Raw genomic sequence first — 26,606 nt, 5'->3', positions numbered from 1 at the left:
CTTTGCCGTGGATAGTGGGGGTATGAAAAGGTCGGAGGACGCGTATCACCGCCCCTCGCGGGCTCGCTGCGGTCGCCACGCTTTGGGTGGCCGATGATAGTGGGGGTGGCGTTAACAATGGGGGTGCATTTAACATAATAATCACCTATCAGGGTGCCTGTACAGTTAAAAATTGGGTCCAATTTGGTCGCATCGCATGCGATGCGATCAAAACTATGTTGTACGATGGAAATCTTGGGTGCCCAGATAATACACAAGTACCAAACATTTCCATTGTGCAGTGCATATCTGCATCGCCATTGCTCAGGAACATCTAATATATTTATGAGACTACTGTGAAGCTGGCCATACACTTATGTGATTTGGGCCGATTTCGACAGATCAGGCTGAGATCTGGTGAAAAGTGGCCAAATCGCTTTGATGCTCATTCCCATGCACAGTGGATTGGATCCGGAGCCAATAGGAGTCACAGCCGCTAGTGCACAACATGGTGATATATTGCATCTGATTTTCCTTAAACTCCCCTGGCAGCTTTCATTTAAAAATGGCACATCAAGTGCCAGATTACATGAAAGGACTCCCAGGGAGCTGCCAGGGGACTTCAAGGGAAATCTGATTCGACTTGTGCCGCAGACAAGTCACACTAATGTATGGGGGCCTTACCTTTGTTCTCCTTGCAAATTTTTTAAGCTACTTAGATGCATGCGCAGTTAAAAACATTGATCAACTGCACTAATATCGGTATTGCATTAATCTCAGACCACATAAAAAAAAATCTGAAAATGTATAAATATCTGAATATATCAAAACTTTGTAAATAAATCTCATGACCTAAAGTTTGTAAATTCTGTCTATAATTAAATATTTCTCATCATAATGTACAGGAAGGATATGAAGATGCGATTGGATACTGTAAACCCTGCAGGTAAGCATAAGACCATACTGAGCTGGCATTGTGTTTTTTAACAAAAGCAGATTTTTCTGTCACAATTAAAATCATTGTTTCCTTGTAAGGAAATTAGAATCTTTATATTCAGCACTGAAATATTATGTAACAGGTGACTAGGCTGATCATATAACTGGGTTCATCATAAAGAGTCTTTGTGAGGCCACATTGTCATACATTTGCAATATTTATAAAAATATACTGTATAAAAAAACAACACATTATTCTTAAAGTGAAAACTCCTAAAATGTTATCTTAAACAGTTCCATTACTTATTGTAGCATTTGTAAAAGTTTTATTTTATCTGTGGAGCACACATAAAATACCAACACAATAAATTAATAAAATCAATATAAATCAAAATAAATGAATGAAATAAATTAAATTAAAACAAAGAATGACACATGCCAGCAGGGGCATCTGGTTGGAGGAGGCCTGTGTGCAGTCTCAGTCTGTGCCCCTCCTCTCTAGCCAGCAGTGTAGTGGGACTCTATGACACATACACATGGGCAGGTCTCCAGGAAATTAGTCCAGTGGCCATTTTACTGGCAAAATACCTGAAAAATGTCCACCATGCTATTTTCCACAGTGGATTTGTGCAACACTGCTGCCACCAACAGGGTGAATATGTAACAAATGCATGAAGGATGCGGTATGGACCCGTGAAGGGGCCAGCATTCACCGCACACCTTAAACCCATTACAGATACCTAGGGAGGCCCAGGGACAATGACTTTGCATTGAAGCTACAGTATGTAATACATCTGACATCGCTAGCAATGACTTCCACATCAGCAGTAATGTTTTTTTTTGTATTGGCTACCTGGGAATAAATAATTATCCTACAATAAACCAGATAAAGTGATTTCAACTTACCTATACAGCTACCTATAGCATTTAGTAGTCTCTCTCAACCAGACTCCAGCTACTCCAATCCAGACAGCACCCCAGACCCTCCAATGCAGAGAGCACCTCAGACCTCAGTTCCTCCAATCCAGACAGTACTCCAGACCCCAGCTCCTCCAATCCATTCAGCACCCTAGACCCCAGCTCCTCCAATCCATTCAGCACCCTAGACCCCAGCTCCTCCAATCCATTCAGCACCCCAGACCTTCCAAACCAGACAGCACCCCAGACCCTCCAATCCAGGGATCACCCCAGACTCTCTACTCTAGGCAGCACCCCAGACCCTCCAATCCAAAAAGCACACCAGATCAGGGCTGTGGAGGCAGTATGGGAAACCTTTGTATGATTCTTCAAATCTACTAATAGAGGAGTTGGAGTGAGGTTGCTTACAGATGCCACATTCCAGCACCAGACCACATCATCTCATTCCAGGTGGCAGCACGACCACTGTGCCCAAACCCAGGTGCCCAAATCCAGATCCCACCACTGGTGATCTGGATCCTGCCTCAACCAAGCTTCAAATAGAGTGTATCAACATATTTGGTCCTGCATTTGAAAAAAAAAAAAGTTCAATGCTCTTTGCAGACAGGCATTTTTCCAGAACAACTATCTTAAACACAGGAATTTAGATCCCAACTACAGACCAGTATGAAACCTTCCTTTTCTAGGAAAAGATAGTAAGATCTCTGAAAGTGGTTTTAAATCAACCGAATAACTGCATGTCAAAACCTGACATTCAAGTTAGGATTCAGGCGAAGACATAGCACTGAAAAAGCCCTGGTATGTGTATTTAGTGATCCCCAATGGCATGATGCAGATGAGATTTTTCAATCCTAATCCTTCTGGATCTCTCACAGTCCTTAGCTGGTTCAATTCAATTCTCACTGGCAGGTCACAGAGAGTTTCTTCTGTATTATACTCATCATTACCATGCAGTGATCCACAGGGTTTGATATTATCTCCCATGCTTTTTGTAGTATACATGCTACACTGGGTAAAATTATCTGGCATCATGGCCTGGTCTGCCACTGCTATGCAGATGATACACAAATGTACTTGTCCTTTGCCCTGGGCACTGAGAACCCTATAACAACTCTAAATGACTGTCTGGCTGAGCTCCAGGAGTGGATGAGTGCCAGTTGGCTGAGATTGAATTCTGACAAAACAGAGATCCTTATGATAGGTCAAAGGACCAGATTGCATCATAGCTAACAAACTGAAGTTGATGCTTGAGGACTTTTGTCACACTTAAACATCAGGTAGCAGCCACAATCAAATCATCACAATCAAATATTCATTCATGCATTGCATCGTCATGCTATATGACTATTAAAATGCCTTCTAATTGGGTCTCCCAGCAAAAGAATTGTACTGCTTGCAGCTGGTACAACATGCAGATACCAGGCTATTAACCATACAGACATATACCACAAGAGAAAATTCCCACACCAGTACCATATATCACTTAGATATGATCCCTCTCCCCCTATTAATCTCAGAACTTTGAGAACATGTTCTTCCTTATTATTTATCTGGGAGGTGCTACCTACTACTTGTTCACAGACCTATAACACCCACAAAGAAAAAAGCAAGTATCCTTTAGGGTGCACTGAGGATCAGATGATCATTTAAAAATTAACTTTTATTATTATTTCTTAAAATTTGTCTCTCATCATTATAACTAAGAGGCAAAAAATACCTTGTCTAGTGAAATATATATATATATATATTAAATATTTCACTAGACAAGGTATTTTTTGGCTCTTAGTTATAATAACGAGAGACAAACAGAGGCGGATTGGCCCTCCGGGAAACCGGGCCATTTTCCGGTGGGCCGGACCAGATGTCCCTCCGGCTGGGCCGCCTACCTTGGTTCCAGGGCTGCCGGAACCAAGCGGCTGCAGCCTGGTCACTAACGGCAGCATTGCCCAAAACAAATATGGCTGCCGCATATATGCATATATTATATGCACATATGTGGCGGCCATATTTGTTCTGGGCGGTGCTGCACTCTGTGACCAGCTGCGGCCGCTGGTCGCTGTCTGATGATGATGATGGCAGTGCCTGGTGAGTAGTGTGTCCCCGCCCCCCCGGGCTGTAGCGTCAGCACCCCCCCCCCCCCATTCCCGGGACAGATCTCTATCCCAATCCGCCCCTGGAGACAAATCTTAAGAAATAATAATAATAAAAGTACATTTTTAAATGATCATCTGATCCACAGTGCACTATAAGGGATACTTGCTTTTTTCTTTGTGGGTGCTATTAACCATACAGCCTCGTACCAGCCACATACTGTAACACCCTTACTTTACTCCCTCCACTGGCTGCCCGTAAGATGGTAATTCTTTTTTATGATTGGTTCACTGACTTTCAAAGCCCTACATCAGGCATTCCCAAACACGGTCCTCAGGGCGCACCAACAGTGCAGGTTTTAGTGATATCCAGGCTTGAGCACAGGTGACTTAATTAGAACCTGAGTGATTCTGATTAAACCATCTGTGCTGAAGAATGGATATCACTAATGCTGCCCATACACGCCCCGATACGGGCGTGCGTTCCGTGCTTAACAAGCACTGATCACATTGCATTGCATTGCCTGTGCATGCGTTGTGCATGCAATGCGATGCAATGTGATGAAAACAAAGTACAAAAAGTATGTGCAAGCACATACTTTTTGTACTGTGCGATGAGGTGCTGCGGGAGCGTGCACCTCAAAGCACAGAATGCACAGCCCGCATCGCAGCGTGTATGGGCTGCTTAAAGGTGCCCATATACAATTATTGTATACGATTTGGACTAGATTGCATCGCATTGCATTGCATAGGTTTTGCACTGCAATGAGATGCAATGAGATGATATCTAGTGCAAAGAGTATGTGCAGCAAATACTTTTTTGAGCTGTGCGATGAGATGAGATGTGTGACGGGAGCGCATCTCATCGCACCCAGCAATTGTACCGTGTATGGGCACCTTAAAACCTGCACTGTTGGTGTGCCTTGAGGACCGTGGTTGGGAATGCCTGCCCTAGAATATCAGGACCAAGGTATCTGAGGCAGCTTCTGATTCCTTATTTTCCCGCTTGATTACTCATTTTGTATTTTGTGTTGTAAAATAAAATGTAAAACACTTTGAGTTAAGAAAAGTGCTATATAAATAATATTAATATTACAATGAATGCAAATTGGATTGAATTGAATGTGAAATCTTTTAGGCCTTATAAATAAACTGATGTCCTTGCAACTGCCACTAAATATACTAGAGTGCCAATCTGATTCATCTGTTCTGTGCATAATTTCAAAACCATTGACAATTTGGCATCTGTGGGTGCGGTGGTTTGGTCACAGATGTGGTCACTCTGCAGCCTTGCTAAACAACTGGATCACAGTATGAATCTAAAGTATGGGAAGCATTTCCCTCATATAATGTATGCCTTGTGTGAAGAGTTGAGCACGTCAAAAAATATTTTAGAAGAATATGAATATGTTTAGAGCAGCTTAAATCACTGATTGGATTCATTCTCCTTTATTAATACATTTTGACTGTCTGTAAATACCCTGTTTTGTTGTTTCACTGTCTGCTATTGTAAAGCGCAACGGAATATGCTGCGCTATATAAGAAACTGTTAATAAATAAATAAAATAATAAATTAACTCAGCAGGGGCATATCATTACACTTTCTCCTTAAAAAATAACCTAGCAGAGGTTTGAAATGCATTGGAGCTGCTTCACTAAACATTGGAAAGGGGGGACTCTCAGCTGTGATACCAAGTGGAGCCATCCCGGGACTTGTCACCATCTCATATCCACTTATACCCTTCTGAGAGCCGGTTTTACCTAGTTCTCCAACTTTTCCGCTAAACTTTACCCCTTCTCCTCTGGAATCCACCATTAATTTTTTGGGGCATCAAGGTCATACATAGTGATTTTAGAAATAAGGATACCAACACCCATCTGGCCCAGAAAGAGAAGGAAATTATATATATGAATTTGACACCCTTAAACCAAGAGGCCTGAATTCTGGTTTTGAGGTGAAGTGGTTCCTTTAGCAAAACTCCCCCCTTTTTATTGTAATTCTCTAACCCAATACCTCCTTTTTATGTCAGCGTTTTCTTTTTTTAAAGTACGTATTTTATTTATATATATATATATATATATATATATATATATATATATATATATATATATATATATGTTCTATTCATGTATTTTACTGATAATTATATTGTATATATTACCCTTCAGCTACTTTGCACATCATATCAGCCATATATCTAATACCGGAAGCGGGATATTCACTGAAATGCTTCATAGGAAGCGGATGTGAGCAATAGCGGAAGTGTGGCATCAGCGACCGGAAGTACACGTCCGTGACCATACGGCGGGAGTTACTGATTGGATTCATTCTCCTTTATTAACTCAGAGGGGATACATCAATACACTTTCTCCTTGAAAAAGAACCTAGCAGAGGTTGAAAACGCATTGGAGCTGCTTCACTTAACATTGGAAAGGGCACCAAGTGGACTTGTCACCATCTCATCTCCACTTATGCTCTTCTGAGAGCCTGTTTTACCTGGTTTTTCAACTTTTCTGGTAAACTTTACCCTTTCTCCCGGGACTTGTTACCATCTCATGGTGACTTGTCCCGGGACTTGTGACCATCTCATCTCCACTTATGCTCTTCTGAGAGCCTGTTTTACCTTGTTTTTCAACTTTTCTGGTAAACTTTACCCTTCTCCTCTGGAATCCACCTTTTATGGTCCATTAAGTCATCATGTTTCAAACTTTGTTGTGTTTATTAAAATATGGGTATTTTAAAACAATACTACTCTATATTCCATTCTCTCCATTCCTTTTGGGTCCTCAATACTTCACATTGTATGGAGCATTTGATGTAATTGATGGAAAGCTGTGGACGTGAGGGTCCAAGTTGAGCATTCTATATAGGAGGAGTCACCCATTATCTACGAGGGGCGTACGGTACACCCATTATCTTTCCACTGAGGGGAGGGAGTGTGGCCATAGCAAGTTCATAGCTACACCTCCCTATAATCATTTGTCCCTATAGAGCAGGGGTGGGGAACCTCCGGCCCGCGGGCCGGATACGGCCCCCGCAGCCAGTTTGCCCGGCCCGCCTGCCCATCCGCATACCTGCCTGCGTTACATGTGAGGTGATGTGCCGGCCGGCCTGCCCAGCAAGATAAGGGGGAGATCTGTAGAGCTGACGCGCCCGGCGCCCGCCAATGACTGCGGGCTGTGGAGGTGACGTGCCCGGCGCCCGCCAATCACTGTGGGCTGTGGAGTTGGCGCGTGCGTCACCCGGCGCCTGCCAGTGCCAATTACTGTGGGCGGTAGGAACTACGAAGCTATCGCAAGTGTTGTAATGCACCTGCCATGCACTGCATGGGCGGGAGCATTGCGAGAGGAGTCCAGCAGCCGCCATCACCGCCGGAGCTAATGCCTGTTAACAAGGTAAATGGTGGACGGCGTTAAGGGCCACCTGCTGTCCCTGGTTGCCTCTTGCGCCGCTCCCCTCACCCAACCACCCAGTGACCGGCAGCCTCACTCATGAAGACCTCCCTTCCCCAGTGCTGCATAATCACATAAACCTGTTTGGGGGTGACAACTCCCCCCCCCCCCCCACTTCCTCCACACTTTCACTTTTTATGCCCACATGTATAGAACGCTGCCCGTGTGTATAATGCCCACATGTATAGAACTCTGCCAGTGTGTATAATGCCTGCATGTATATGCCACTGCCAGTGTGTATAATGCCCGCATATATATGCCACTGCCCGTGTGTTTAATGCCCACATGTATAGAACGCTGCCCGTGTGCATAATGCCCACATGTATATGCCGCTGCCAGTGTGTATAATGCCCGCATGTATATGCTGCTGCCAGTGTGTATAATGCCCACATGTATATGCCGCTGCCCTGTGTATAATGCCCACATGTATATGCCGCTGCCCTGTGTATAATCCCCACATGTATATGCCGCTGCCAGTGTGTATAATGCCCACATGTATATGCCGCTGCCCTGTGTATAATGCCCGCATGTATATGCCGCTGCCAGTGTGTATAATGCCCGCATGTATATGCCGCTGCCAGTGTGTATAATGCCCGCATGTATATGCCGCTGCCTGTGTGTATAATGCCCACATGTATAGAACACTGCCAGTGTGTATAATGCCCGCATGTATATGCCGCTGCCAGTGAGTATAATGCCCGCATGTATATGCCGCTGCCAGTGAGTATAATGCCCGCATGTATATGCCGCTGCCAGTGTGTATAATGCCCGCATGTATATGCCGCTGCCAGTGTGTATAATGCCCACATGTATATGCCACTGCCCTGTGTATAATGCCCACATGTATATGCCGCTGCCCTGTGTATAATCCCTACATGTATATGCCGCTGCCAGTGTGTATAATGCCCACATGTATATGCCGCTGCCCTGTGTATAATGCCCGCATGTATAAGCTGCTGCCCGTGTGTATAATGTAATTTTTAAGTTGATAATTTTTATATGGCCCCCGAAGGATTTTATAAATATCCAAATGGCCCTTGGTAGAAAAAAGGTTCCCCACCCCTGCTATAGAGCCTAGGCCCAGGTAATCCCTACCCCCTTTTTGGCTCCCCTGGCTATTGATCATGCACAAAAGATTTAACTCTCTAAGGGGTCTATGTTCTAAGCCTTGGGGCCAGATGTACTAAGCTTTAAAAGTTATAAAATGGAAAGTGATAAACCACCAACCAATCAGCTCCTACCTGTCATTTTTCAAATACAGCCTGTAACATGACAGGTAGAAGCTGATTGGTGGTTGGTGGTTTAACACTTTTCAAGCTTAGTACATCTGGCCCTTGGAGAGAGATAAAGTGCATGGAGATAATGCCAGCCAACCAGCTCCCCTAATTTGCCATACCCAGCCTGTAACATGACAGTTAGGTGCTGATTGGCTGGTACTTTGTCTCTATCCAAATTCTCTCTCTCTCACTGAGGCTTAATACATAAACACCTAAGGCATAAATGCACATTTGTCCATGTTTGCAATTGTCTGCCCATTCCCTTAATGTATTTGCAGGGCCTGATTAAAGGTTCCAGGTGCCCCCCCCTTGTAATGCTGCTAAACACACGTGTATGGGCAATCAGGTACGTGCTATTCATACTGCCCATGTGCATGTAACGAAGGATATGTAGTATATGAAAGAGGCTTTGGCTTTAGGCTGCCCAGCTGGTGCTAATGTATTGGTTCCATCAGTAATTTACATTGGCACTGCCACCTTGCAGTCACCTTAAGAACTTTACCCTCAATGGTACATTAGGACGAGTGATAACTAAGAAACATGGAATAAATAAGGCCTTCATTTTATTCCTCAGCTGTCACCTGAATATTTGGCCCAACTCAGGACACCCCCATCAGCACATTTCTACATTTTCATGCAAGAAATACTATGCCTATTGGCATTGTACTCACTTGGCATCTGGATTCTGGCCCATAATGTTTATAATGTTGGCAAAGCTTACACATCAGATTTGTTTTCCTTAGGCAATGGGTCAATCTTTAGTGTACACTAAATGTAATTCTATTAACACTACTGAGACAGCAGTTAGTAATGGGAGCTAAAAGCACTCTAGCTAAGTGAGTAATCGTAGATCAAGAGGCCTTGTGATCTTACAGGAAACTAAAGTCGCCATTTTTATTATTCTGTACAGCCATACTACTCAGAGGTTCAATGTCTCACAGCACTCACGCTCCAGTTTATTAGGGTGTGAGCCGCCCAATGTAGGAGTTTATTAGTTTTGTCATATAAAACAGTCACAAAACAAAGAGGGGTAATATGAGTCTCACACCTAACATGTGAGTTAGCTGCAATCTTAGAAGAAATAATGATCCTTAGCACTAAACATTGTGACAGAGGACTTCAACTAATAACATAATCAGATTCATTTTTTAAGAATACGGGTGAGGGAAGAAATGGAATAAAGAAGCAAAATAAATAAATAAGAAGGATCCATTAAAATGAAATTCCCTTGCAATGTGGTGCTGGATGACCAGTCAGGATCCCATTGGTCAGTAAACCAACATCGGAATCCCGACAAATGTCCGACAGACGGTATTCTGATTGACAGGGGCTATTCTACCTCATGGGGGTCCATGACCCCCATAGACAGAGAATAGAACCTATGGCAAGCGCAGCAGGCTATCAACGGGCTTCTTTGTGCTCGCCCCCCTGTCGGAGTACCGGCAGTAAGGATTCCAATGTCGGAATACTGACCATTGGAATTCCGACTGCCAGGCCATCATACCAAACTCACACTGTGGGGCTTAGTGGCACAAAAAGTAATTAGCCATACAGCAATTCCCCAATGTCGATCAGATCATCGATTATTGTGATTTCTCTGGGCTCTGTTAAAACCCCCAGACTTGCAGTTTGCGATCATTGTTAGATAAGAATTTACAAATTGATGATTTACAACTTGTTTGATTTTGCAGATTATTGACATAGGATCATTGCCCCAATTGACGCCTAATGTATGGACCCCTTAAGGCTTTCTGGGGAATAATCTTAAACTGTATGGAAACAAGTAAAGTGGAAGCCAAAACTGGTCTGCCACCTGTAAGTATGCACATAGCTGTGTAATGTTTAACCTAATCCATGCTGGGAAATAACCACATGGAGTGTAATACAGAGCCGGACCTACAGGAACTTGCAGAAAATATCTTACATGCTTTCACATTGTGAGCATAGTTCTTGTTTGCATTCAGTTGCATTAGCAAGTGGGATTTTTTTAGTCTTTTCTAATCTTAGCTAGTGAAGCTGCGGCCCAGAAAAGATAATAGAAACACACTGGAGTCATCACAAACTCATATATAACTGTATATATGCTGTATACTGTATACACCCTGTACACAAGAACAAGGAATATCGACTGCTAGGGTTGCCCTTTGGTCTTTCACACTGGCCATGGCAGTAACAATGCTGGTGCCATGTTTCTCTACTTACATGATAGCAGCTATATGCCCCAAAAATGGCCATGACGTGTCGGCTACTCCCTGTTACCTCCATAAAATAGTCAAAACACTGTACAATAAAAATGTAATTAGGTCGACTTAAGCATTAGGTCGACATTGGGAAGGTCAACAGTCAAAAGGATGACATGGGTTTTTCTTTTTTTTTTGTCCCGAATGTCGACACAGCTAACATGGACACCAAAAAAGTGCACCGCTTCCCTCGAATGGCTCGAATGGTAGGACATGAAATACCACCTGTTGGCACATGTCGGTTGAAAAAAAAAAGTGAAAACCCCATGTCGACCTTTTCACTGTCCTACTCAATGTTAACCTAATGCTCATGTCGACCTAATACTTGTGTCAACTTAAAGCCATGTAGATTTTTTCATGTGTCGACTTAAGGCCTGTAGACCTTCAGTGGTCGACCTTGTGACCATATACCAAGTCAGTATGTACTGCACAACACAGGGAGAGGGGGTCGTGACAAATCTCTCTCTCTCTCACTCTCTCTCTATGTATGTGTGTATATATACTTTTGGCAAGGTTTACTTTAAATGTTGCATTTATTTTATTAGCACTGGGACCCATAAAATGTAGTATATACTACTGCCAGCCTTCTTCATATCCATATGCAGCTTCCCTGATGTAATTATAAATGCATTGACCATGTTTAGCTGGAGGAGTGCAGTATCTGCCTACTGCAAATATGGTTTAAATCTGATCCAAAAAAGAAAACAAATATATATGGCTTCTATTATGAGCAACTGCCAGACACAAATTTGCATTTATTTACATATGATAAAGAACAGAGAACATTAGTTGGTCAACAATATTATGCCAGCCTATACAACAATATTGCAGAGGCTGGCGTAGCCCCATCCATGGTGCGATGATCGCACCCTTTATGGGCTGGATCGCGTTGCATCTAAACGCATGCAATATGTGTGTGATCTGATGTGAGGGCAGTACAAAATGTATGTGCAGCACAGGGGGAGCGCGCAATCTAATTCCGATGTTAGGTTTCCAGGGCTAAACTAAATATTTACTAGCACATACATGGTCCCACTATGTCCCAATTTTTACAGGACAGTCCCATTTTATTTGGAGGGGGTTAGACCCACTGTCCTATCCATTGGCAGAAGTGTTTCAGGGTTGGGGGGTAGGGGAGAAGTGGAGGCAGTTTGGAGTCCCCTTGTCATTGAAGTGGTGAATAGATGCTAATATCAGTGGTGTAACAATAGCCCTGCAGTAAGTGGGGGGTGGCGGGGGTTTGCGGGGCTATCACAGCGGTGCACTGCGGCATACCTCACAACTTTCTGGTCGCCGGACCCGGGACAATGCTGATGCGCGCCGAAGGTGCAGCGAAATTTTCAGGGGGCGTGGCCTAATTCCGGGGGCGTGGCCTACACTCGCAGCTCTCCCACGAGGCCCCCATTTTGCCGCTATGGGGGCATGACCCAGAGGCTCTGTGAGCCTCTAGCCATGCCCCCAGCCCGCTGGCTGCGGGAATAGACGCTGTGCGCATGCGCACAACGTTTATTCCCCGCTGCTTAGCAGCCGACAGGGGGGACTCCCAACAGCTCCCCCTCACCGCGGGACACTGCCGCCCACGGGTGGGACAGCGGGACAGGCCCTAATAATCGGGACTGTCCCGCTAAAATAGGGATTGTTGGGAGGTATGCTGCCGTCGGGACGTGCCTTACTCCCCACACCCCATGCTCGTTGTTTGCTGCGTGTCAGCGCCGCCGGAACCCACAGATCTAGATGCCTGTGGCCGCGACAATTTATACAATAAAATAAATGTTATAATGACAAATAGACCTAAGGGCCTCTTTAAGAAGTGTGTTTTGTGTTGCGGTTCATTTATCAGCACAGATAATGAGCTTGCACTTGGCTATTTTTAGATTTGTTTGGGAGAATTCACCCATAAGCACAATGCCTTTTCAAGACATACTGTAGGCCTCAGTTGCAGGCAAAGAAAGCTTCTGATTAACACTGGCCATGCAGAAATCTGAAAAATATCCAGAACTGGTGCAAGGATATTTGACACCTAAGGCAAATCCTCCTCCCAGTGCCCCCCTGAGCAAACATTATCAAATATGCACAGATTATCTGGATAATATGGACACCTTTTGGATAATTTAATACAAATTTTGCATGATTCATTACATAATCCATTACCATTTCCTGAGATACAAATTCATTTCACAGTTCTCAAATGTTTTTTGAAGTCTTTGCATCTTCTAAACACCAGTTTGCATAACAAAACAAATCATATGAACAAGAACACAAGCAATAATATACGTCATTTGTGGATTTACTATTTCATAAAGTTTTAAAGGCGAACAGGTCACCATAAAATGATGACTTTCTTACCTAACAGTGCAAAGCCAGTCTCATTGTTTATTCCAATAAAAGTTTTAATATATACAATTTAAAACGATTCATCTGTGAGCTCAACATTCAACATTTAAAAAAAATTAACAAAAGAAAGTAAATAGTTAACGAAATACAAGCTACAACCTATAAAGGCCAGGATACCATGTATTTTATTTTTATGTATTTAGCTATTTCATAAAATCAAGTCCCGTTCCCGGCCTGCCAGAAGGGCCTCTCTCTTTTAGCGGAGCCCCGCATCAACTGCCCCCACACACCCTCCTTCTGGTCAATTACTGGCATTCATTGCTCTTTGGGGAGGGGATAAAATGATGCAAATTTAGTACCACCCCCTCCACCAAGAGCCGCAAATCACGCAATTTACAAGAAAGGGGAGGGGCTTAATGATGGCAAGCCACAGCCCCTGAAAAGCTGGTAAGCGTCTCTTCTCTGGACTTCTTCCGGAGAGTAGACAATTAAAGTAGGCAAGTATGATTTTCTACTTCTGGGCCAAGTATGGTTTATAATTTGTAGTGAAACATTAGCAAGCCTGCAAGTTCCTGCCATGCATTTAGGGTCCTCCTAGCACCAAAAGAAACTGGTGGGCCTTACAACAATGATGAAATTTTTAGGCACATACATTTTACAGCAACTTTTTTGCTTACCAGTACAGTAGCTACTATTTCAAGGCCCTCACTCACTGTTTGCAGTTTAGAATGCTACAGTGAAGCTGCTGAAATAACTATTAGGGCATTTGTGGGTCAATGTATGCCAATGGAGCAAGTCTTTTTCAGCTAACTTAGCTCTGCAAAAAGTTAAACCAAACCATATAATTAGACTAACAAAAACAAAACCCACCAACAACAACAGTATGAAAGTATGGATACATTTCTTACATGACTGTAATGGACATACATTTTGGAGCTATAGGTATTTACAGTAGACACAGCTTATTTTGAGGAACGTTAGCAGAAAAATGTCATATGGACAGATGCATTGTTGTTGATTTATTAAGCAGTGAAACGAGTAGAGTAAAGGACCAGTGAAGAATCGATGAAACCTATCTACCTACAGTATCATTGTATAAATGCAATTGATAAATGCTGCCTCAAAGCTGATTGGTTGCATACATCAATCAATACGTGCCTATCCTCCCAAAAGCTACAGGAGGCTCATGATTTCTTGAGTAGTTCCCCACTGCCCTTGAAGGGTAGGTGACTATGCCACACCCCATAGGCAGTCTTTATTTCTGTGGCCCCCGTATAAATGATCTCCTAATACGTTTTCAGTTTTACCAACTAGTCTACGATCTAGACACTATAATGTGAATCTGATATGTATGGTTTATGTACTTTAGGTTGTTTTTGTGTACATTACATTAATATGGTACAGTACATTACAATATTTTGTTCATAGTGACTTTAATGTAAAGTTTCTGTTTCTGTAAATTCTTTTTTTTTTTGTAAACAATTTAAGAAGGCTTACCTGTAATTTTCTTTTAACATCAAATCAATATTATTTTGATATGTTGTTGCAGGGCCCCTAAACATCATGGGGCCCATAGGCTGTAGCTATTTGGTAATCTGGCACTAGATGTAATCTCCTGCCTATATTTTTTAAATTTTGCATTTCTTCATATTCACCGTAGGAGCATTGCCCGACATAGCTAGACGAGGTTCTAGATGTATGACTGTCAGTTGAAGGTGAACAAGGGCTTGGCTTAAAGATAGATCATAGGGGTAGATGTATGAAGCAGTGATAAGGGAAGAGAAGAGATAAAGTGCCTGGTACTTTATCACCAGCCAGTCAGCTTCTAATTATCCCTTTCTAAACCCACCCTGTAACTTAACAGTCAGGATCTGATTGGCCAGTGATAAATTACCAGGTACTTTATCACTTCTCTTCCCTTATCACTGCTTCATACATCTACCCCATAGATCAAAACAGAAGCATCTAAAATACTAAAAAAGAAGCCTAAATAAATGTAAAAAGAAATTGTAAGATTAGATTAGTCCCAGAAACTGGGAATTGGAGGATCATACATAGCAATTTGAGATTTATGTCTATCATTGACATCTATAAGCAGGTCAAAGGAGAGTGTCATTCAGATAATTGTTACTAGAAAACTAGTTCAGATTAGAGCCAAGTGATGGGGGTCTTAAAGGTTTTTATGCCAAGGAATGGATTATTACACCTTTATTAGGTTAACACTGGGATAGAGCCTAAAATAGACAATTGGATTGTGAAAGTATACATATTTAATGAAATCTGTGTCATGTGCACAATATTCATAGTACCTGGTGCACTTATTTGCAGTGTCTGTGTGGGTCCCGTCTCTCTCTCACCAGAACAGTGAGTAGCGGGACTAAGTAAAAACCAGACCTGGACAAGACCCCGGACCGGGGGGGGGGTTCCGTCCTGTGAGTGTCTTGTTTGGGGAGGATACCTGTGATAGCTTTCACCAGGGACATGGGGAAGGGGAAAGTATAGCTTCCCTGTGTGGTCTGGACGGTTCCGGTTTTTGCTATGTTCCCGGACCATACAGGGAGGCTTTATTCTCCCCCTCCTCCTCTCCCTGGTGACAGCTGTCACAGAAAGCACCCAGGACAGGACACCCCCAGGACGGGACACCCCCCCGGACTGGACACTACAAGCTCCGGACTGCAGATTTTGATGTCCGGTCCGGTGGTCCGGGATCTTGTCTGGGTCCGGTTTTTACCCATACCCAACTTTAGCACTGTTCTTGAGTCTATTGCATATCTTTAAGAAAATAGAGCCTGTTAGATTTTGCCCATGATTTCTCTCCACAGCACCTCTAACACGGTAATACGGTATGCAGTGCCCAGCCCCTGGATCCCCTACAGATACGCTTATGGCAACAGCTGTTTCAGTTACTTCAGTAAACAAGTAAGTTGTTTTATAGAGCAATACCATACAGGACTGCTTAGTTCAAATTAACTGGCTTTGTGATCTGTCATTCTGCCACCTGATGAAGGGTGCGAGATGGGGCACCGTTGCTTGCATTTAACTGCAGCAGCCATGGCAGTTTGCACCCTATGCCACCAATTTAATTTCCGCATTAGAGGTCAGCATGAAACCTGCACACGTAGATAACCCTGAATAATGTGTTCCCTACAAGTCTAAAAGAGACTGAACTTATTTATAGAACAGTTCATGTTTCATTTTAAGAGATTCAATTATACTAAAACAAATTACAATTAATATTCCTAATTACAGCATGACATACACGGCGGACTGCTGTTTGTAGTTACTGTTAGCAATATTATGAACCTATAAACCATACACTTAACTGCCAATATTAAGGTCCTCAGTGATTATTGTTTTTTTTTTTTTAAATATAAAATATTGAACTGTATCTAAAAAAAAATATTCAAATTGATTTAAAAAAATCCCCATTGATACACAACACCAGGATTTCCTTCAGCAATGCCTCCCTTAGTGATTCCCTAGTGCTTCTAATATATGCGCTAATAGGTGGTTGCAGTAATAACTGTAGTGAGACACACTTTATAACAGTCCAAGGATAGTCCTTTAAAAACATAGCCCTCTTGTTTAAACTGGGAAAATTCAAATGTACTTATTACATTTACACTAAAATGAATGTTATTTTGATTAAAAAAAGCCCCCAAAAATGCCCGCTGTGCCATTTTCCCATGGTGTATGAAAAGTAGGCTAGCTCTGCACTAGAGTCTACTTGCAGTTGCTAGCAATAGAGAGAGGAAGGGGCCAGACTAAGCAGGTGATTCTGGTTGAATCGTTAAGCAGCAAAAATTTGTTGTTAAGTGAGCCAACTAACGCCACCTGCCAGGCAAGCGAATGCCTGCCCCCCGCCGCCTTGTGTACATTTCTGGTGCACTGCGAATAGATGTTTTACATAAACATCCATTCTCAAGGGAGGGTACGGGAGCAAAGTCATTCAATGGTTGCTGACCATCAAATGATTTTTCCTCTGTTTGCTAATTTAAGTCTTGATCGACATATATTTGCGCTGTCTGGGTACAAGAACCTGGCAAGTGGCCAATGGCCTATGATGTCAGTCACTCCGCCCCCAGAAGGCAGCTGCCCTCCTGCATTTGCATGGGGACGCCCAGAATTTTCCTGGCGCACCCATCGTTTTAGTGGGTATGCTCCGGAAATGCTGATCATCCCCACGCAAATACCCCCTGGTCGACCTCCATCAGCACCACTTGCATGCAACTGCAGCGCTTCCACTGGCCTGTCTACATTGAAGAGAGTCCTTATTCTCAGCTCTCAGCAATTGTAAAGTGGTCCGCAATGGGGAGGAACTGCGTTCAGTTACCTTAAATGGTAGGTGTAACTAGTTCAACCTCAATCAAAACAAAGCCCTTGCAATAAAAGTAAGTGGGACTCCTTACTGAGAAGTCCCAGAGAAAGCGCGCTATACCACCCGCCTAAAGAGCTGATGTGGGTGTGGTAAGCATATAAATCTGCCCCCCTCTCCCAGTCCTGTTTCACCGCAGCCATGAAGAGGAGTAGAGAGATAAGAGGCTGACCTTGGGAGATTGGGCTGAAGGCTGAGCTGGAGACACATATCTGGGTTCTGAGCTGGAGAAACATGGACAGTGTTGACCTGGGGAGACAGGGGGCTTAGCTGGAGAAACAGGGGGCTGAGCTGAAGAGACAGGGTAAGAGCTGGAGAGACTGGGGCTGAACTGTAGTGACAGGGAGCTGAGCTTGAGTGACATAAGGCTGAGCTGGAGACACATTTCTGGGTTCTGAGCTGGAGAGACATGGACAGTGTCTGACCTGGGGAGACACGGGGCTTAGCTGGAGAAACAGGGGGCTGAGTTGAAGAGACAGGGTAAGAGCTGGAGAGACTGGGGCTGAACTGTAGTGGCGGAGCTGAGCTTAAGTGACATAAGGCTGAGCTTAGCTGGTAAGACAGAAAGGGAGCTGGATAGATGGGGCTAAGCTTGAGAGACAGAAGGGGAGCTGGGGAGATGGTTTTAGATAGAAGTATGGGGGAATAGCACAGCAGAGAAACAAGGGGTGAATAACAGTTGACAGTAGGATGAGCTGTGGGGCATTGCCATGATGGCACTGGAAATACACTGTGGAGGTGAGCTTAAGAGACCGAGGGGGATGTCATTGGAGTGACACAGTGGGGATAATGCTGTAGATATGCAATATGTGGCATTTTAGAGTGTATGATCAGAGACATTTACATTAGTCTCTTCCTTAAAATGCCTATTACTATGTATTATCTGGTTGCATATCTATTGTATGAAGATGAAATATTATTCCAAGGTGGCTTTCATACTACATGATCTACTATATGAATACTGAACAGCATAAATACCAGCTCAAGTCTGCCAAAAGATCCTCAATTTCTTCCCAGGTTGTTTGTTGCAGAAAAGCACCAAGCACAAAGGATATATAGAGGTTCCAATAATAAAAACATAGGGCACAGAATTGGCAAGGACTTGGGGACATTAAAAAAAGCAGAGGGGTTGCATAAAAAGGAATATTGATGCTGATAGCATTTTTTAAGGGACAACATTGTAGTCTTAGCTGGGGCAGGAGTGCTCAAAAAACACATCAGAGTGTAGGAGGAGATACCGATGCACTGAGGGGGAGATGGTACAGTGGGAGGCATAAACACATACTGGACTATGCAGCTCTCACCAATCCTCTCTTACTACACACTGATTGGCCGTCACTATTCCTTACACTCTTACTGCTCCCTACACTTATCCTCACTGCTTCCTCTTCTCACCCTCTCTTACTGCTCTCTTCAACAAAACTTACTCACTGCTCCCTACACTCACTACCCCCTATACTCTTCCTCACTATTCCCTACACTCACCCTCCCTCACTGCACTCTACAGCAACCCATACACACTGCTGCCTACACCCATCCTTGGCAGCAGGGGCGGATTTAGGAGTGAGTGCGCCCGTAGGCACAACAATAATTGCCGCCCCCCCCTGCCTAAGTGTATTATTTGTATTGATTATTTATAATCCCTCATTTGATAGAATAGAATAAATAGGACAGATTACAGGGACAGTATCTGCATTCCCTATCCATGTACACTCTATACAAGATGGAATATGGAACAGTACAGTGGATATTGTGCAGTTAATGGTCCATTTCAGGCTGACAGCACCAACAGAAGCATCCAAGTGCCGCCCCCAAACATGTGCCGCATGGGAAATTCGGCACTGATCCTTGGTGCTCTCTACCTACCCTCACAGCTCCCACACTCACCCTTACTCACTGCTCCCTTGCAATTTACACATTACACACAAATAAAAACACTACTGTGCTGCTAGCTCAGACTTAGGCAGTGGGGGTGTATTCTCATGCCCCCCTTCCCCCCTCTGCTAAGTCTGATCTAGCAGTACTAGTATTTTATATTGTCAACTATACTGTGAGGCATACTGTTAAGGTCCATAAACACTGGGCGACTATGAAAATCATTGCTGTGCAAAGCCGTCCTGAAAGCTGCTCATCTGCTGGTATAACCAGCAGATGAACGGCTTTCCCGGTGATATTGCGGGAGCACGCAGCAGCGCTCACCGCTCATCGCCGGCCCATACACACTGGGCGGCTTTGAGCTGAAAGCCGCTCAAACCTGCTGTTTTGAGCGACTTTCAGCTCAAAGTCACCCAGTGTGTATGGGCCTTAAGTGTACTAATGTGTGGCATACTGTATCTAAGAGATACTACTTTGGCATACTGTGTATAAGGGGTATTACTGTGGCGTATTGTGGAAAAGGTGTTCTTCTGTGTGGCAAACTGTGTAGCAGGCTTGGTGTACTGTTGTGGCATAATGTGTATTAGGAGGAGTACTCCTGTGTTGTAATGTGTATAAGGTATACTACTGTGTATAGGGGGCTCTACTGTGTGGGGTACATGCAAGACTATGTCCTATTTTTTTTTTACTTTACCTAATAATAATATTGGAGAGGGATTGAGAGCATATGTAGGGTAGGGTTTGGAGCCGCACTGACGTTAATTAATTTGTTTTTATTATTTAGATGACCAACATGAGGACTATAATGAGTGAATTCTAATAGTCAATGATTGGTGGTGCGCCCACGATTTCAGTGGGGGATTTTGTTTGCTCGGAAGAGGGCAAACACAAGACAGAAAAAAGGCTTTGTGGGTGCACTCTTGTTTTTGTATATATGAATTAGTTTAAAACTTAGCATTTATTTCGATCTTTTATTATAGAATAACCAAGGTTTTGAAAAAATATATCCAAGGTTTCGAAAAAATAAGGAAGAGAGTACAAAGGGTGAGGAAAGGGTACCAATTGTATGAAACATATAATACATAAAATGTTGTGTGATGGCACTTTTCACTTTTCACACCTTACTAGAGATGGCGCATACTGACGAAGCCGATCCCGGCGAAACACGTGTCTAAACGGACACCCCAGCGACAGTAGCAGCGGCGTTATCGGACCAGAGACCTTACACACTGTGACCCTCACCCAGCCGCAGCTGAACTTTCCCTGGACTCCACGCACTGACGCCTGGCGGCGGCATCCCAGGTACAAGTGTCCTCTATCTGCGTCTGGCAGTGGAGTGACACTTCCTCACTTCAGAGGGATTGAGAACACCAGTTCTCTTTCTGGCATATGGCACCAAAATGTCTTTTAGCGCTTGCACTACAGAATTGCTGTGATGTGCAGGTCCGACTCGACAGCTGGAGAGATACAAGATTCCTAAGGCTGAGTTAGACAGAAATACTTTCACAGAGAACTCGGACAGTGTCTTTCTTTCATTAACTAGGCAGATCACTAGCCAGCTTTATTCAAGCAGTTTGTGACTTGGCTCTCCAAGCTAGAATAGTTTCTTACAACGGGCTATTGATTTTCTGTCCACATCCTTCTTCCTCACAGGCTTATAAACTACAATGTAAGCATTTCTACAGTGATATCAGACGGCTTATCCAATCTGTGCAGGAATCCCCTTATGACCTCCTGCTGAAGATTAGAAAATGTTTTTTTTAGGTAAAACATTTACTCACATGATGAACATAAAGTATTTTTTCACACATATGTTTAGATAGAAAAAGACAATGCAATAAAATAACTTTTAAAATAAATGTAGTTTCAGTCATTACCTAACGTGATTCTATTGTTGCTGTGCTCTAGGGGAAGAAAATGTGTGACAGACACTGCAGGACACTCCTTACTCCTGATGCATCATATTGAAGGAACACTAAACCAACTCAGGTAATCTTGTAGAATTGGAGTAGGTACAATAAAGAATTGCTCCTAATAAAGGGGATATAGATAATTGTAATAGATCCTATTGTTTGTTATGGATTGCTGAGGCTATCATGTGTAAACAAATTTAATAATTACCATAAATAACCAGAAACATTTAAAATATAATTCATCACAAGTAGTAATGTAGTTAAGGAGGACTGTGAGATTACAGTCTAATTTGAAGAGCACACAGTGGAACAAAGGGAAAATTTCTCCCCAACAACCTCATAAACAATTTAAACTCCTCCTCCAGAATGGCTCCATTACATCCTTCCGCTCAGTGGCGTAACTACTGTAAGGCAGCCCCAGCTGCCACTTGGGGGAAGCAAGCCACAGTGGAGTCTGTATGGGCGCCGGCAAACGCTCAACGCACTGATATGCTGCTGCCTGCCGCTGCCCACTTGCTGAGCACCAGAAGCGAGTCAGTCGCAGCGCGGGTGTGGCCATCGCTTAGATGAAAAATCCCTCCACTGGTTCAATTGACTGTACACAGAGCAGGCTATTGGCTACTGTGTATAGGATGGGCGGGCAGATGGATGTAATAGGGCGGCCTGGGATGCGTCGGTGCCAAGGGAAGCAGCAGGTCCCCTTCCTGTGTCCTGCTTCAGCTTCTCCGTTATGCGTGTGACGTCATCACATCACGCACTGGGGAAACTCTCTGGAGAGGATTCCAGGGGAGGGGGCGCCACAAATTTTTTTTTGTTACGCCACTGCTTCTGCTATTGCACTGACCATTGTCTAATTTCTTCTCTCTCCCAAATCCAAGATTTCTCCTGTGCTGCCTCTTTACTCTGGAGCTCACTTGCTCACGCTAAAAGCATTTTAGCTAGCCACCACACTTTCATAAGAGCCTTCAACTCTCACCATTTCATAAAAGCTTGTGAGCCATAACATTCTTCTCAGTATCTTGGACCACCCACCCACCTCCTCTCCCAGTTCACCCTTATCGATTTAGCGATTTATGTTAACAATATTGTGGGTGGTCCTTGCCGAATAATATAGACAAACACACTGAACAATATTGTTAATGCTCAGTGACGTCATTGGGGCCCCCACTCTTAACATCAGTGGGTGCCGATTTTGTCAATTTGAGTTGCATGTACAAAAGATGGTGGGTTGTTAAAGACCATGGGAGAGCGTAATGTTTGTCATTTGTAGCATACACACTGGGCGATATTTTTTAAGTTATCGCTTAGAAGGGCCAAATTGAGCAATACCATTAGAAATATTGTGCAACTAAATATAAGTATGTACTGTAAAACTGTAAGGCCCCATGAGCAGGGCCCTCTTCCTGCTCTATTTCCAGCATTAGTCCTTTCACCACTTCACATTTGCCCACCTGCCTTCAGTTTTCCATTTGGTGAATGATCTTGTCAGTCCACTTAGTGGCTCCTTGCTACAATCCCCCGTCCCCTCACCTCCTCACTGTGTGACCCATTATTTATTGCTATTACAAGCTTTAATGAGTATATTTGACATAATAGTCCATTTGACCTCAACACATATTAGGACTTGAGTGGGGTATGTACTGGGAAGATGTAGTTCAGTAGGACTGTAATCAGTGGCGGCTCCAGAGGTGGAGGTGAAGTCTCTGCCAGCAATTTTTGGCAGCATATGGAGCGACAGTTGGTGTGGCTCCCCAATTTGAATTTTGGACTGTGCTGCAGCCTCAGATCTGGAGTGGCCACTATTATCTTGATAATGGAGTTAAAAGTGTGGAAGAGGGTGATCGACAATGTCAAAAAGGTGTAATAATGGGACATGGGGACCGGTGTATCTATAATGGGTGCAGTGTTTGGGGTGCACATGGTTCCCTTGTCTCCAGGGAGGCCCACCCCATGCACACTTCACCTATTTTTTTCAGTACTCACCTATCTATAGTCTGGTGTTCACTGCGACAGTCCTGTAAAAGGACCGGGAAATTTCCTGCCACGCATTTATTTAAGGGGCATATATTAGGAACAATGGGGGTTATTCTAGTCCATTCTTTCTGACAAAATCCTTCTTAGATGGACAAAACCATGTGCACTGCGGGTGGGGCAGATGTAACTTGTGCAGAGAGAATTAGATTTGGGTGGGGTTTTTCTTCAAAGTGAGATCTATATTGAAGTGTAAAATAATGCAGTCAGTATTTTCCCTGCACAGAAACAAAATAACTCACCCAAATCTACATCTGCCCCCCTGTAGTGCACATGGTTTTGTCCATCTAAGAAGGATTTTGTCAGAAAGAATGAACTAGAATAAACCCCAATATTATAATGCTATAAGAGGGACGGGGCCCCAATTTGGTATTTTGCTTAGTTCCTCATGATGTCTAGTTCAAGAGGAGGCAACATTTGAAGCAACTTTTCTTTGTGAATATTGCAAAAAAAGTAGTGTTATTAATATAAGGTTATTTTATTGATAAAATACATCATCTTACTTGTGCATTTTAACACCAGAAATCAGATTTTCACCTCTTATTTTTTTTATAAAGTAAGGTTATAGTTCATCACCAATATCACCATGACAACCAGATTTCTACTACAACATAGCTGCTAATACAGCTTGGATAAGCATTGATGAGTACCATGGGAGCTGCTGGAAGTTGTAGTCTAGCTCTGTGATTTGCATTCTGTTAATATCGCCAAGAACCTAAGATGGGGACATAACATCGAGAGTACAGTAAGAAAAGGCCCAGCAGAGACTTTACTTTCTTCGCCAATTAAGGAAGCTTAAACTGCCACAGGAGCTTCTGATAATCTTCTACATGGCGATCATTCAATCCGTTCTCTGTCCCTCAATCATAGTCTGGTTCGGTTCGGCCTCAGCTCATGACAGACATAGACTACAACGCATCCTGAATACAGCAGAGAAAATCATAGGCACAAATCTCCCTGCAATTGAGAACATCTATCATGCCAGGGTCCTGAAACGAGCAGGCAGGATCATCGAGGACAAGTCCCACCCTGCACATGACCTGTTCCAGAGGCTACCATCTGGCAGACGGTACAGCTTAAAGCCTACAAGGCCTACTAGACACATAAACTGTTTTTGTGACATCCTCTGACCTTATGATTGTTAATATGTGCATATATGTAAATAATGGTTAAAATGTTTATAAATATAATTAAAATGTATTTATTTAATTTAATTGGACATCATCAGAAAATATCGTTTACTGTATCATAACTCCTTGGAAGAGACTGCATATATATTAACCTTCCTCACAGAGGAAAAACAGGAATGGGTTAATATAACCCAAATGGATTATTAGGACACTTTTTATAAAAAAAGGACATATAAGTGATAATCCCTCAAGTAAAAAAAAGAATATAGATTGTGGCAGTCCATAGGGTTGGATGAAAGTTCTCCATACTATTTCAGCAGTAACTTTGGCGGAGACGTCTTTTACAGGAAGAGCTACCACAAACTTAGAGAAATGGTCGACCATCGTGATAGCGTACAGATAGCCGGAACTACTAGCCTCTAGTTTGACATGGTCAATGGTGAACAGTTCTAATGGTTTGGTGGTCACAATGGGATGTATGGGGGCTCTTTGCTGATTATTGGGTTGATTCTTTACAGCACGAATCAAGGCTCGGCCTTCGAGACTTGAAACAGCTTATCAGTTAGTACGTGAGGATCAGGAACATGCTCAACAAAAACAGTCTAAGTACTACAATGAATCAGCTAAAGCCGAATCGCTGAAAGTTGGAGATCTGGTGTGGAAAAAACGGAACCGCCGTTTTAGCAAACTTTACTAGTTCTGGGAACTTACACCGTATCAAATTGTTGATATACCACAACCCTATGTCAACATCTTCAAAATCATCAAACTGGGTTAGGAAAGAGGAGGATCCTGGCTGGTTAACCGAAGTCAATTAAAGAGATGTACTGCTCTGCCTAAAGACTTAGATGATCCAGCGGAAGTGAGATCAGAGTTGACGCCTGAAACTAATCTTAAAGATTAATCTTCAACAAGCAGTGGGACTCCTTTGATAATGTCATGACATGGCTGCACGGACACATCCTGGGTAAGGGGTCCAAAATTATTAAAAATCCTTGTCTTGAAGAAGTTGTGAACATGTCCAGGAAAGTTACCGGTGATGAGGTCGTCGTCGTAAAGAGGGTGGTGACCTCCCCAATGTTGCACCTGTATTTAGAAGGACAGAGAGATGCACTAAAGGAATTCTACCTTCTAGGTACAGAGATTGATGCTAATTGTACACAGTCAATAGTAATTGTTTAATAACCTACCTAAAACTGCTGAGAGGTTTCAAACCTTGTAATTGCAGGTACTTGTATTTGTTTATTTATACAATGGAATGTATTGAAATGTTTTAAAGTGCGCGAGGACACGCAATTGTTCAGGGGGGGTATGGATGACATCCTTATGATTGTTAATATGTGCATATATGTAAATAATGGTTAAAATGTTTATATATATAAATAAAATGTATTTATTTTATTTAATTGGACTTCATCCAAAACATAATTTACTATATCATAACTCCTTGGAAGAGATTGCATATATATTAACCTTCCTCACAGAGGAAAAACAGGAATGAACATATAAGTGATAATCCCTCAAGTAAAAAAAAAGAATATAGGTTATAAAAGAACGCACCTCAAAGCAGGGAAAGTAGACTATTCCAGCCAGTCTGCTCAATGGCAGAACCTAGAGGATTGTACTATTCTATGCATGGGAGAGAGGAGCCTTTTCCCGCCTTGGTGAACAGCCGGGCAATGGTTAATGAAGTTTAGGGGCTCGCGACCAGTGCAAGACCCCGTCTAGGGTATGTAAATACTAGGTGATTCATCGTGCCCAACAGGTGCTCTTCACACCATTGTAAGGGGCTCCACCTCTTGTGAACACCTTTATTGCGTGCAATATGGTTACTATTACATGAAAGATTCCCTGCTGTGGGCATGGGAGCATGGGTGGTGTGGGTGGTGGAGGGATGGGTGTGTGGGTAGTTCGGGTGGGGGATGGGTGAGTGTGGTGTTGCCGTGGCTGGGTGCAGGGGTACTGAGGGTTCAGGAGGTCCGGGGGTGCTGTGGATGGGTGCATTAGTACCAAGGGTGGGGGAGTGGCAGGTGCAGGGTTGCCGCAGGTGTAGCG

General features: G+C 43.2%; 1 long non-coding RNA gene across 1 annotated transcript; it reads left to right on the top strand.

Annotated features, from left to right (window-relative positions):
- Positions 1-886: 886 nt before the first annotated feature.
- Positions 887-21,242, top strand: LOC146007048 (uncharacterized). The gene is made up of 3 exons (XR_014444221.1): positions 887-925; positions 10,345-10,468; positions 21,131-21,242. It is a non-coding gene; the product is annotated as an uncharacterized LOC146007048 (long non-coding RNA).
- Positions 21,243-26,606: the final 5,364 nt, after the last annotated feature.

The sequence above is a fragment of the Crinia signifera genome, chromosome 6 (genome assembly GCF_055691185.1).
Source record: "Crinia signifera chromosome 6, ASM5569118v1, whole genome shotgun sequence".
Taxonomy (NCBI): Eukaryota; Metazoa; Chordata; class Amphibia; order Anura; family Myobatrachidae; genus Crinia; species Crinia signifera.
Note: the sequence above shows the minus strand (reverse complement) of the source record. Positions and strands in the feature narration are given on the sequence as shown.